Consider the following 12,634-nt stretch of genomic DNA (forward strand, 5'->3'; position numbering starts at 1 on the left):
TTAGGAATGGTATCCCTCCTAACAAAGAAGAATCGTCGCTTCCAGTTGGTATCATTTTGGTGACCTTAAAAACAGGGTGATCCTCTCCAGCTTTCCGTTTCAGCAAATATCGATAGGAACCAAACGTGGTAAGATCATAAAGATCAGCCAGCTCTGCATCCCTAAGTCAATCCCCTCCTGCTCGATGATCCCTCGAAGGTATACAGAACCTCCAGATCATCGGCATGGCTTGGATATAAGATATGCCGGTCAAGGAAAAGAAGGATTGGGTGAAGGCTGGAAAAGGATACGAATATCCTATGGTAAACGGAGTTGCAGGAAAGGCCACCCAGGTGTCGGAAACAAAAACGCTTAAAGCGGTGGAAGTGAATGACTTGAAGAAGCATCCGCCGGAAAACAGTGACGGATCCTATCAACATGAGTATCGGTGAAGCAGCATCTCTCGATAGGAGTGTCTTTAATAATCCTTGGCCTTTCAAGGGGCTATTCCTCCGGTGATCCTTGTGAGGAGAGTTCCGGAGCAACATGTTCGCGGAAGAATATAAAAGAGAAAGGAAAACAGAGTAAGAGAGGGAAAGAAAAGAAGAAGAATACCTGATCGATCTTTCGGACAAGATTATAAAGGGAGTAGCTCTTAAATTTAAATGCAAATTGATCCTAACTATATCTCCTATTTATAATGATGATCTGCAGGATTGTGACATCTATGACGTAAGGGTTGCAACGGCTAGTTCGAGATTAACGGCTAGTTATCCGAGTTGTTCGTTGCAGATAAAGATCAAAGCAAAATATAACTCATTTATTTACAAAATCACTCCTTATATTTTGGGGGCAATTGTTAGGGCTGGATTTTTACAATACATGACCCTTACGTGTGATCCTAACCAGTGATCCTTGTTTCTTTGGCAGATAGTGATCCTCAGCAGAATTCCAGGATCAGGATCACGGACCATCATAGGATCCTCATGCTAACGGTTGCTTTCGTTGAACTTAATGTCATTTTGCAGGAATGTCTAGCAGGATCTGCTCTTAGCATCACGATCAAAGGACGCGTATTTACAATTATAGCATGTGCTTAATCGGAGATGAACGTTGCAAAGGATATGGAAACTTAGCATGATATAAGGGCGACAATTTAGGCTAGATTTACTTTTATTTCTAAAGGGGTAATGAGCTGATTATTAGTCTTTTTACCTAAAATAGGTCACCTACACTTGTATATATAACACTCTTCCCCATTCGGAAGAACACACAACACAATTCTCACACGCTTAGACACACATTACAATAGTGATCCTTGTACTCAGCTCATTATCATCCGAAGTTGTAACCATATTTTTCTTATATTGCAGTTTGGTGATCGGTAGTTGCCATCACCCGAGGTTTTTTATGCCGGAGATCATACATTGATCAAGGGCTTTTTCTTCGTATAAATCATTGTGTCTTTGCATATTTCATACTGAAGTGATCCTTTACTTTTTCAATAAACCAAGCATCATACCCCGTTTACATAAAGTTTGGTTGCATTATCCTTGTGTGATTTTTGACCAAAACAATCACCCTGTTTGTTATCCTGACAGTTTTGAGGATCACTTGTTCCTTATGTTATTGTTTGTTTTCCTTGCAGAAATTTGCTGAGATAGAGACTTATGTTGGCCACGTCGAGGATCAAGACCGCCAAATTGCTGACCTCCAACAAATGGGTGTGCTGAAGGATCTTAAGATTGCTGATCTTGAGAAGGAGCTCCGGGCCACCAAGGATGATGCTGCCAAAATGCTGATCAATTTTGATTATGAGAAGCATGAGATCACCCAGGAAGCCAAGGTCTCTGCTGCAATAACCATGTATAAGATCCAGCTGCAGATGGCTATGGAGGCTCAGGATCCTGCCTTCGACAAAAGCACATGGGATGTAGAGGGTTGGAAGGCGAGGCTGGCAGAGCTTGATGATGATGAAGAGGCTGAGGAGATCCCGATGCTTGAGGGTGGATAGGCTGGCAAGGATCATGCTGGAGAGGCGAGTGGAGCTGGTGCAGCGAAGGATTGAGCTGCAGGATTGGGCGATGAAGGAAACTTCTAGACATAGCCGGAGCCCAAATTTTTTTGTTGAGTGGTTGTTGATGTTTTAAAACAATTATGGTCTGTAATTTGAACAATAGTTTTAGGGTTAAGGATCCAGGATCCTTTAGACAATAGGTAGGATTACAAATGGTGGAGGGATCCTCTGTTTGGGGGATGAAGCCATTGTGATCCTGCCGCCTTTTAATTTCCTGCATGCTATGACCGCACAAACAAATGACACCCTTTGCCAACCCATGTGGACGGGCCACGTTTTGCTGGTAGAAACGTGGGTTGGCAATTTTGACAACTTTGAAGGGTTTTAAACCTTTGTTAATAAAATGACTCTAATCTTTTTTGGCTTATCTCGTATTGTTATCCTTTTAATTTTCAATTGTTTTGATACATTTTTGTTTGAGTAAGAAAAGTTAAGCAAATTATGTTTAAGAAATTTAGGATATGATCCTGGATCAAATATCCTATAATCGAAAATTTTCAAAGTAGTTTATTTTAAGGACCATAGGTTCAGTTGTCAAAGTCTAAGGGTTATTCAATAAATAATGAATGAAATTGAAAACAATTGAGGATCATACCTGAGGATCCAAGTTAGGATCCTAACCTTTAATCAGGATAACCATAAATGAAACTTTAATGGATAATAAGGATTAAGGATCCTTAATTGTTTAACTTCGAAAACCTGAAAATAGAACATAACTTGGGACTAAGCCAATATAAAGGATAAGTTAGTAACTGGGGACATGCCCAAAGGATCACTGGGGACAAGCCCGAAGGATAACTGGGGACAAGCCCGAAGGATAACTGGGGACAAGCCCAAGGATCGTATGTAAACTGGAGTATGGCCCTCACTGGCGACTATCCAAACTTAGTGACATGAGAATGCCAAAACCTTAGCTAACGTGAATACGTTAGAAACCTTAGGAACGGATGTATGGTACGTCTACCATTATACGTAGGATCCTAGGTATAGCCAGTACGATGAGGTTATCAGCCCCTAAAGCGAGTACTGGTCCCAAAGACTGTGAACTATACCAGGATCATCGTGCGCTACAGGCGAAGACTGGGGACAAGCCCAAGGATAACTGGGGACAAGCCAAATAACTGGGGTTGAACCCAAGGATCTGAGTTGCTTCTGAAGCTTGTCGACATTATGCTAAGGATACCTGGACTTATCAGAACTCAAAATCTCATGAGAGAAGGATGAAGGATACATGATCCTTATCCTTAAATAAGAAGACATGTAAATAAGTGTTCAAGCTTAGGACATTACCAGAGTAAGGATCATTGATGCTTCAGGGATCCTTGAAGGATACTTCCAATGTAAGGATCACTCATGCCAGAAGGATCCTGCTTACATGAAATATTTTTTCAAGTGGACAGCATTCCAGGCTCTTGGTAACAGATTACCTTCCATGGTAAGCATCTATATGCCCCCTTTCCTGCTTCGGCTTCGATCAAATAAGGGCCTTCCCATTTTGGTGCCAATTTTCCATCAGCAGGATTGGTGGTATTTTGGAATGCTTTTCTCAATACCATATCCCCAACTTGGAATTTCCTTATCCTGACATTTTTGTTGTAAGCACCAGCCATTCTTTGTTGGTAGCTAGCCATCCTTATCCTAGCCAGATCCCTGATTTCTTCAATAGTATCCAAGTCTTGAGCCAGGTTTGCATCATTTCCTCAGGATCACGGGTACTTGTTCTAGCAGTTGGAACCACCATCTCTGTTGGGATCACTGATTCTGCCCCAAACACCAAAGAGAAGGGTGTTTGACCAGTAGCATTCTTGGGGGTTGTCCTATCAGCCCAAAGCACATAAGGCAATTCCTCTGCCCATTTCCCCTTCTTGGATCCAAGTTTCTTCTTCAGATTGTTGATGATGATTCTGCTTGACCATTGGCCTGTGGGTGGACTGGTGTTGATGTTATCATCTTAATCCCCCAACTGTCACAAAGTTAGTAGTCCTGCTCCCAATAAATTGGGAACCATTATCACATACAATTTCGGAAGGAATGCCAAATCTAGTTATAATGTTTCTCTTAATAAAGGATATAACTTCTTTCTCTCTGACTTGGGCAAAAGCTTCAGCCTCTATCCACTTGGAGAAATAATCAGTCATAGCAAGCATGAATACTTTTCCACCAGGTGCCTTAGGGAGCTTGCCAACTATATCCATCCCCCATCTCATAAATGGCCAAGAGGATGGTATAGGATGTAGAAATTCAGCTGGCTGATGAGGATATTGCTGTGTCTTTGACAAGGATCACACTTCTTAGCATACTCCACAGCATCCCTTTTCATAGTTGGCCAGTAGTATCCTGTCCTCAAGATCCTTGAGAATAATGCCCTGCCCCCAGTGTGGTTTCCACAATCTCCTTCATGTAAGTCTTTTAACACTTCTTGAACTTCAGGATCCTCGATACATCTTAAATATGGTCCTGCAAGAGATCGCTTATATAGCATATTATTTAAGATTGTGAATTGAGATACCTTAATTCTGAAAGCCCTAGGATTTTCTCCCATAGGAATCTCTCCGTGTTGTAAGTATCTCATGATTGGTGAGATCCATGATCCTGAACAAGATTGAGTATCCTCATTAGGGATCATTACAGAATCCTCTTCTATTTCCATGGCCACCTGATTTTCAATAGCAGGAGCCAGGATATGGATGATGGGATACTTATATCCTCTGGGATCTTCAAAGATGATCCTAGATTGGCCAATGCATCAGCTTCTGTATTTTTCCTCCCTTGGTACCTGTGTTAAACTCAAGATACCTGATCCCCATATGCTTAGCAATTTGCAAACCAGCAATTAAGGCTTCATATTCAGCCTCATTATTAGTGGCTTGGAACTCACAAGCTATGGAATGGGGTATTATGTCCCCCTGTGGCGATTTTAGTAGTATACCAAGCCCCGTGCCTTTAACATTTGAGGATCCGTCAGTGTGTAGTATCCAAGGATCCTTAGTTTCATCCAGCTGCTGGACTTCCAATTCGGCTTCCTTTTGTAAATCACTACTGAAATCAGCCACAAAGTCTGCTAATGCTTGGGATTTGATGGCTGTTCTAGGCTCATATCTTATATCATGGGCACTAAGCTTTACTGCCCACTTAGCCATTCTTCCGGACATCTCTGGTTTCCTGAGGACATTCTTAATTGGGAAATTAGTTCAAACAACAATAACATGGGTTTCAAAATAATGTCTTAGTTTAGTAGATGCCATAATCAGTGCAAGAATAAGTTTTTCAAGGTGTGAATACCTGGATTCAGCATCAAGTAAACTCTTACTTACATAATAGATAGGATATTGTGTACCTTCATGATCCTTAACAAGGACTGCACTTACTGCTTTTGAGGATACCGCAAGGTATAAAGATAACACATCTCCTTTTTCTGGTTTCATCAATGCTGGGGCTGAGGACATGTATTCTTTTAGGGCTTGTAAAGCATTCTCATGCTTTTCAGTCCATTCGAATTTCTTGTTCTTTCTTAGGATATCATAGAATTCTTTACATTTTTCTGAGGATTTGGATATGAATCTGTTTAGAGCTGCTATCCTGCCTGTTAGCCTTTGCACATCCTTAGCGTTGGTAGGGGATTTGATATTCACCAATGCTTTGATTTGTTCCGGGCTTGCTTCAATGCCCCTCTGGGTTACCATATATCCTAAGAATTTACCTGCTTTAACACCAAAGTGACATTTTGAAGGATTAAGCTTCATGTTATAATTATCAAGGATATCAAATGCTTCCTCCAAGTCCCTTAGGTGATCCTCAGCTTTTTTGGATTTCACCACCATATCGTCTATGTACACTTCCATAGTTTGTCCAATTTGATCTTTGAACATCATGTTCACCAGCCTTTGATATGTTGCACCTGCATTTCTTAATCCAAAAGGCATAGTGTCACACCCCCAAAATCCACCCGCGGAGTATCACCGCTTGGGAGCGTGACATGACCAGGATCAAGCCACCAATCATATTGAACATGTAATTAAGTAATAATAAAATCCATCAATACGAAAGGTGTTCATCAAAAACCAATGTGAATAAGTGTAGCGGAAGCATTAAAGTAAAAACCCAATCATAGTATAAATGTTTGTAACGTATTAAGTGTTTATAAATCCGTTGCCCACAACGACCTGCTCCTCCTTGTGCAAGCTCCATAGTGTACCTAAGGTCCTGCAAGGCATGCAGCAGAGAGTCAACAACAAGTTGAGCGAGTTCACAGAAAGTAAATGCGTAATAGTAAGTTCATGAGTATCAGGTGGCTATTCTAGGCCAACATAGGTTTCTATTGGTGGGGGCTTCCCATGTTATTAATCCACTAGACTGTGCGTAACCATAAGTGTTCTTCACAACCGAGAACAGTAATACGTACAAGTTTACGCAGGATTTACGTAAGTATCCTTCACAACCGAGGATAGGGTACGTGGGGGTTTACATAGGTTTTACGTAAGTGCCTGACACAACGACACAACCGAGGCAGTAGTAATTATCCGTTCGCGCAGGTTTTACGTGAGTATCCTTCACAACCGAGGATAGCGAGTAGCATAAGTGTACATAGGTTTTACGTAGCGTGTCCTGCCCAACCGAGGACGATGGTATGGTAGTCTACTAATGGTATCCGTATGAATCTATTCAACCTTATCCTTTCAATCCCATTCCCAACACCCCGGAATCCCATGCCTTGGTAAGAGTGTGAACTCACCTTGGTTTGCTCGGCAGATACACAAATAAAAGACTCTTGAACTAAGGGTGGTCAACCACGTCCGATTAATGGCAGAAAAGGTGATCCGAACAATAGTCTTCGGTTAGAAAGAGTGTGTGTGTGTGCCGTCGGGTTCCAAGCAACGAGAGAGAGAGGTAGCGCCTAGGTTTCTTGTGTGAGGATGATTTGCCAAAGTGTGTGCAAATTACCAACACCCCTTGTGTTAATCGTGTAAAGTAGGTGGGCCAAAATCCACTTAGGCTGCCCATAAGGGGCCGCGTCCAAATGTAAGCCCAAGTGGGCTTGTGCGGTCGAGTGGGTCTTGTGTGCCGTCGGGTTTCAAGCAACGAGAGAGAGAGGTAGCGCCTAGGGTTTCTTGTGTGAGGATGATTTGCCAAAGTGTGTGCAAATTACCAACACCCTTGTGTTAATCGTGTAAAGTAGGTGGCCGAAATCCACTTAGGCTGCCCATAAGGGGCCGCGTCCAAATGTAAAGCCCAAGTGGGCTTGTGCGGTCGAGTGGGTCTTGTGTGTTGTGCGATCGGGTCATAACCATACATAAATACATTACATACACAAGCATAATAATCATACTTTCAATTAATCGATCAAGTTCATATAATCACATATCGTGCACAAAGTAAATCTAAAGTTCGAGTTGTCACATTATCCCCAACTAAATAGAAATTTCGTCCCGAAATTTGGTATGCACTCACTGAGGAAGCTAGATAAGTTCAATCGTTCACTGGTTTTCCTGGGGTGTCACATCCTTCCCCCGTTGATCTGGAATTTCGTCCCGAAATTCCGAAGTAGTAGCTTCAGCCTCAGCAGTGGTTGCATTGGTTCCGAATAACTGGGGGTACTTTTCTGTCATCCTGTCTTCGCGTTCCCAGGTGTACTCTGGACCACGTTTGGAGTTCCAACGAACTCGAACAAGAGGGATTCTCTTGTTTTTGAGGACCTTCACATCCCGGTCCGTGATTTCAACTGGTTCCTCGACGAACTGCAACCGCTCGTCGATAGTGAGTTCTTTGAAAGGAATGATGAGGGTTTCATCGATAGGCACTTCTTTATTCGACACATGGAAAACATTATGAACTGCCCCGAGTTCAGCTGGTAGGTTCAACTTGTAGGCTACTTTGCCTATCTTCTCTATGATTTCGAACGGTCCGACGTACCGCGGATTTAGTTTGCCCCGTTTGCCAAAACGAACCACACCCTTCCAGGGTGAGACTTTAAGTAAAACCCGGTCCCCGACCTGAAATTCCAATGGCTTTCTACGCTTGTCCGCGTAGGCTTTCTGACGGTCGCGTGCTGCCGCCATGCGTTGTCGTATCTGTGCTATCTTTTCTGTGGCGTCCACTACAATCTCTGGACCCGTAATCTGACTATCCCCACCTCTGCCAACAGAGAGGTGACCGGCATTTACGTCCGTACAATGCCTCGAATGGAGCGGCTTGAATGCTGGTGTGATAACTATTATTGTATGAGAACTCCACCAAAGGGAGGTGCTTTTCCCAGCCGTTGCCGAAATCGATAACGCATGCCCTAAGCATGTCTTCAAGTGTTTGAATCGTTCGCTCAGACTGCCCATCCGTCTGAGGATAATATGCTGTGCTCATGTCTAACGTGAGCCGAAGATTTATGCATCGCTTGCCAAGCTCTAACGTGAATCGTGCATCGCGATCCGAAATGATGGAGATGGGCACTCCGTGCCTCGAAACAACTTCTTTAAGATAAACGTCTGCGAGAGTGGAGAACTTATCCGTTTCCTTTATAGGTAGGAAGTGTGCAGACTTGGTGAGTCGATCCACGATCACCCATATGGTATCATTCCCACGCTGGGATCTAGGTAAGGCCGTAACGAAATCCATGGAAATTTCTTCCCATTTCCATTGAGGTATCTTAGGCTGCTGAAGTAGGCCAGCTGGTTTCTGATATTCAACCTTGACTCTCGCACAGGTCAAGCATTTTCCAACGTACGTAGCGATGTGGGCCTTCATGCTAGGCCACCAATAAGTAGTTCTGATGTCGTGGTACATTTTGTCCGACCCTGGATGTACCGAATAGCGAGACTTGTGAGCTTCATCCATCACAGTTCGCGTAGACCGCCATAAAGTGGGACCCAAATACGCCCCGTTACATAGTAGGCGCCGTCTGCCTTCTGTTCTAATTGCTGTCGTGAGCCGCGTAGGCTTCTGCCTTAACGTTTTCTGGTTTCAATGCTTCTGCCTGAGCATTCGTATCTGTGTAGGAGGCTAGACTGAATCGTAAGCTGTAGCGCTCGCACGCGCCGAGGTAAAGTCTCTTTCCGACTGAGGGTGTCCGCCACAACATTGGCTTTGCCTGGATGGTACTTGATGGCGCATTCGTAGTCGTTAGTAGTTCAACCCATCTCGTTGACGCATGTTCAAATCCTTCTGCTTAAGAATATGCTCGAGACTCCTGTGATCGGTGTAAATCGTGCACCTGGTACCGTACAGGTAGTGTCGCCATATCTTAAGCGCGAAAACAACTCCCAGCTCTAATCATGCGTCGTGTAATTCCGTTCGTGAATCTTAAGTTGACGTGAAGCGTAAGCAATGACCTTGTCGCGCTGCATTAACACACATCCAAGTCCCGAATGGATGCATCACAATAAACCACGAAGTCGTCTGTGCCCTCTGGCAAAGGAGGATAGGTGCACTGCAAAGTCTATCCTTTAGGTGCTGAAAAGCAGTTTCCTGGGGATCTCCCCAACGGTAGGTGACACCCTTCTGTGTCAGTAGTGTAAGCGGCTGAGCAATCTTTGAGAAATCCTTGATAAACCGTCTGTAATAACCCGCCAAACCCAAGAATTGGCGTATTTCCGTTGGCGTACGTGGTGCAGGCCAGTTTCTGATCGAGTCTACCTTGGATGGATCGACATGGATCCATCCTTGTTCACTACGTGGCCTAGAAAATGGACTTCACGAAGCCAGAAGTCGCATTTCGAAAACTTAGCGTATAGCTGTTCCTTCCGAAAGTTAAAATAAGCGTAGGTGCTGTTGTTCTCCTGACTCTTGGAGTAGATCAGAATGTCGTCGATGAATACTATGACGAACTTGTCAAATAGGGTTTGCACACCCTGTTCATAAGATCCATAAATACGGCAGGCGAGTTCGTTAACCCGAACGGCATGACAAGAAACTCGTAGTGGCCGTAACGAGTTCTGAATGCAGTTTTGGAGATGTCCTCCCCCGGACTCTCAGCTGATGATAACCAGACCTCAAGTCTATCTTCGAATAGTAACACGACCCTTGCAACTGGTCGAATAAGTCGTCTATGCGTGGAAGAGGATAACGGTTCTTCACCGTCACCTTGTTGAGTTCCTGTAGTCGATACACATCTGAAGGTACCGTCTTTCTTTTTCACGAATAGTTGGAGCTCCCCAAGGCGAAGAGCTTGGACGAATGAAGCCCTTTTCCAAGAGCTCTTGTAGCTGCTTTGACAGTTCCTCCAATTCTGATGGAGCTAGACGATATGGTGCGCGAGCTATGGGTGCTGCTCCTGGAGCGAGCTCGATCTGAAATTCGACCTGACGGTGAGGCGGTAAGCCAGGTAAGTCTTCAGGAAACACCTGAGGGTAGTCGCGTACAATTGGAATATCCTCCAATTTCTTTTCCTTGCTGATGCATCTGAAACGAGTGCCAAGATTGCGGTGTGACCCTTCCGCAGACACTTCTGAGCTTCAAGAAAGAGATGATGCCAACCACTGCACCACTCTTGTCGCCTTGGACTTCGAGAGGTTCTTGACCAGAACGTGGAATACGAATGATCTTCTCACTGCATAAGATCTCTGCCTGGTGTTGGGATAGCCAATCCATCCCAATCACGACGTCGAAGCTACCCAAAACTATGGGAATGAGATCGATAGAGAAAGCTTGACCAGCTAGGATAAGATTACAACCCTGAACTACGTGCGTGGCTTCTAGACTTTTACCGTTAGCTAACTACTACATGTTTGGTGGTAAAAGTGTTGGTGCACGTTTTAGCAATTGACACATTTTCACAGACATATAGCTTGTATCCGCACCCGAATCAAACAAAACAGTAACGTAAATATTGTCGAGGAGAAACTTACCCATAACTACGTTGGGATCGTTCACTGCGTCGCCTCGACCTAGTACGAATGCACGACCCCTTGCCTCGTTGCCGTTGTTTCCCCCGTTGTTGTTGGTTGTTGCCATTGCCCTGATTGTTATGGTTGTTGTTCTGGTTCCTGTTTAGCTGAGGGCAGTGCCTCTTGAAGTGGCCTTCTGCCCCACACTGAAAACATACTTTGTTGCCCTGTGCTGATTCTGCTGTGCCTGTGGCTGCTGCTGGTTCTGGTTCGCAGGACGAGGGCTTCTACAATCCTTAGCCTCGTGACCCATCTTGAGGCATCTTTGACAGCGACCCTTGTTACACTGGCCACCGTGGTGTCTGTTGCAATTGTTACACTTTGGGAGGTTCCCTCGATATCCGCCCTGCCTGTGACTACCTGAGGAATGCTGGCTGGGACTCTGATGACTGTCAGTCTTTCGCTGCTGGGCCTGAGACTGAACTGAAGCTGATCCCTGCTGGAATCCCCATCCCATTTTCTCTTGCTGTCACTGGGAGTAGTAGGAGTAGCTGAAGTAGTGGCGGTAGCAGTCGCGCTGATACGTTTAGGCAGTTTGTTCTGATCCACTGCCTGATCTGTGATGCGGTGAGCGAGGCGTTGAATATCCTGGATGTTATCAAGATTAGCCGAAGTAACGTGGCTCTGGATCTCTGGCACCAACCCTTGAGATACAACTCAATGCGCTTAATTGGAGGGTCCACCATAGTTGGACACAGCACGGCCAGTTCGTTTGACCTTTTGGTGTAAGCTTCAATCTCTGATCCAGTCATCTTCAGATGGTAAAACTCATCCTCCAGCTTATGGATGTCTTCCCGAGTACAATACTCCCTCTTGATCAGTTCCTTGAAATCATTCCAGGGTGTGGCGTTAGCTGCTGCCAACCCTAAGATCTGAACTTGGGCGTTCCACCAAGTTAGTGCTATTCCTTCTAGTGCCAGTGGCGTATTTCACCCTGCGAGCCTCAGGGCATTCACACATCTCGAACACAGACTCGAGCTTTTCAAACCAGTGGAGGAGTCCAACTGCCCTCTGTGCCGCTGAAAGTACTTGGACGACAGTCCATGAAGTTCTTGAAAGTGCAGACAGGTTGCTGCGCGTGTTGACCTATTGTGTATGAATAGGACGAAGTTAAATACGAGAGTTAATGCAGGATCTAAGGATCCTAGTATGAGTCTATACTGCAGGGTATACTACCTGCTTGAGCTGCTGCAAGTGCCGCAACTTGAGCTTGAACGAGAGCCTCTAGCTGGGCTTGAGTCATGTTGATTCGTCCAGATATGATCTTCATAGTAAAAGTAATGTAAGTGAGAGTGGTTCGCGAGTAGGGCGATGACAGAAAAGCGTAAGCACGTAGGCATTCTCATGTAATAAGTCATGTGTATCTAAGCGTAATGCGAGCAAAGTTCTAGCATACAGGCAATAAACATAAACCTTATTACCTAGGATGTCCAGTCTTGCACGTGGAGCGAAGCGTCGTTGTGGATCGTTGAGAGCACTGTTCTGGTTATAGTCTGGTTTTAATAAAAACGTTTTCCCATATTAAAACCGAGTTCTCTATAACCAATGGCTCTGATACCAATCTGTCACACCCCAAAATCCACCCGCGGAGTATCACCGCTTGGGAGCGTGACATGACCAGGATCAAGCCACCAATCATATTGAACATGTAATTAGTTAATAAAATCCATCAATACGAAAGGTGTTCATCAAAACCAAGTGAATA

This window comes from Helianthus annuus, chromosome 16 (assembly GCF_002127325.2).
Source record: "Helianthus annuus cultivar XRQ/B chromosome 16, HanXRQr2.0-SUNRISE, whole genome shotgun sequence".
NCBI classification, from domain to species: domain Eukaryota; kingdom Viridiplantae; phylum Streptophyta; class Magnoliopsida; order Asterales; family Asteraceae; genus Helianthus; species Helianthus annuus.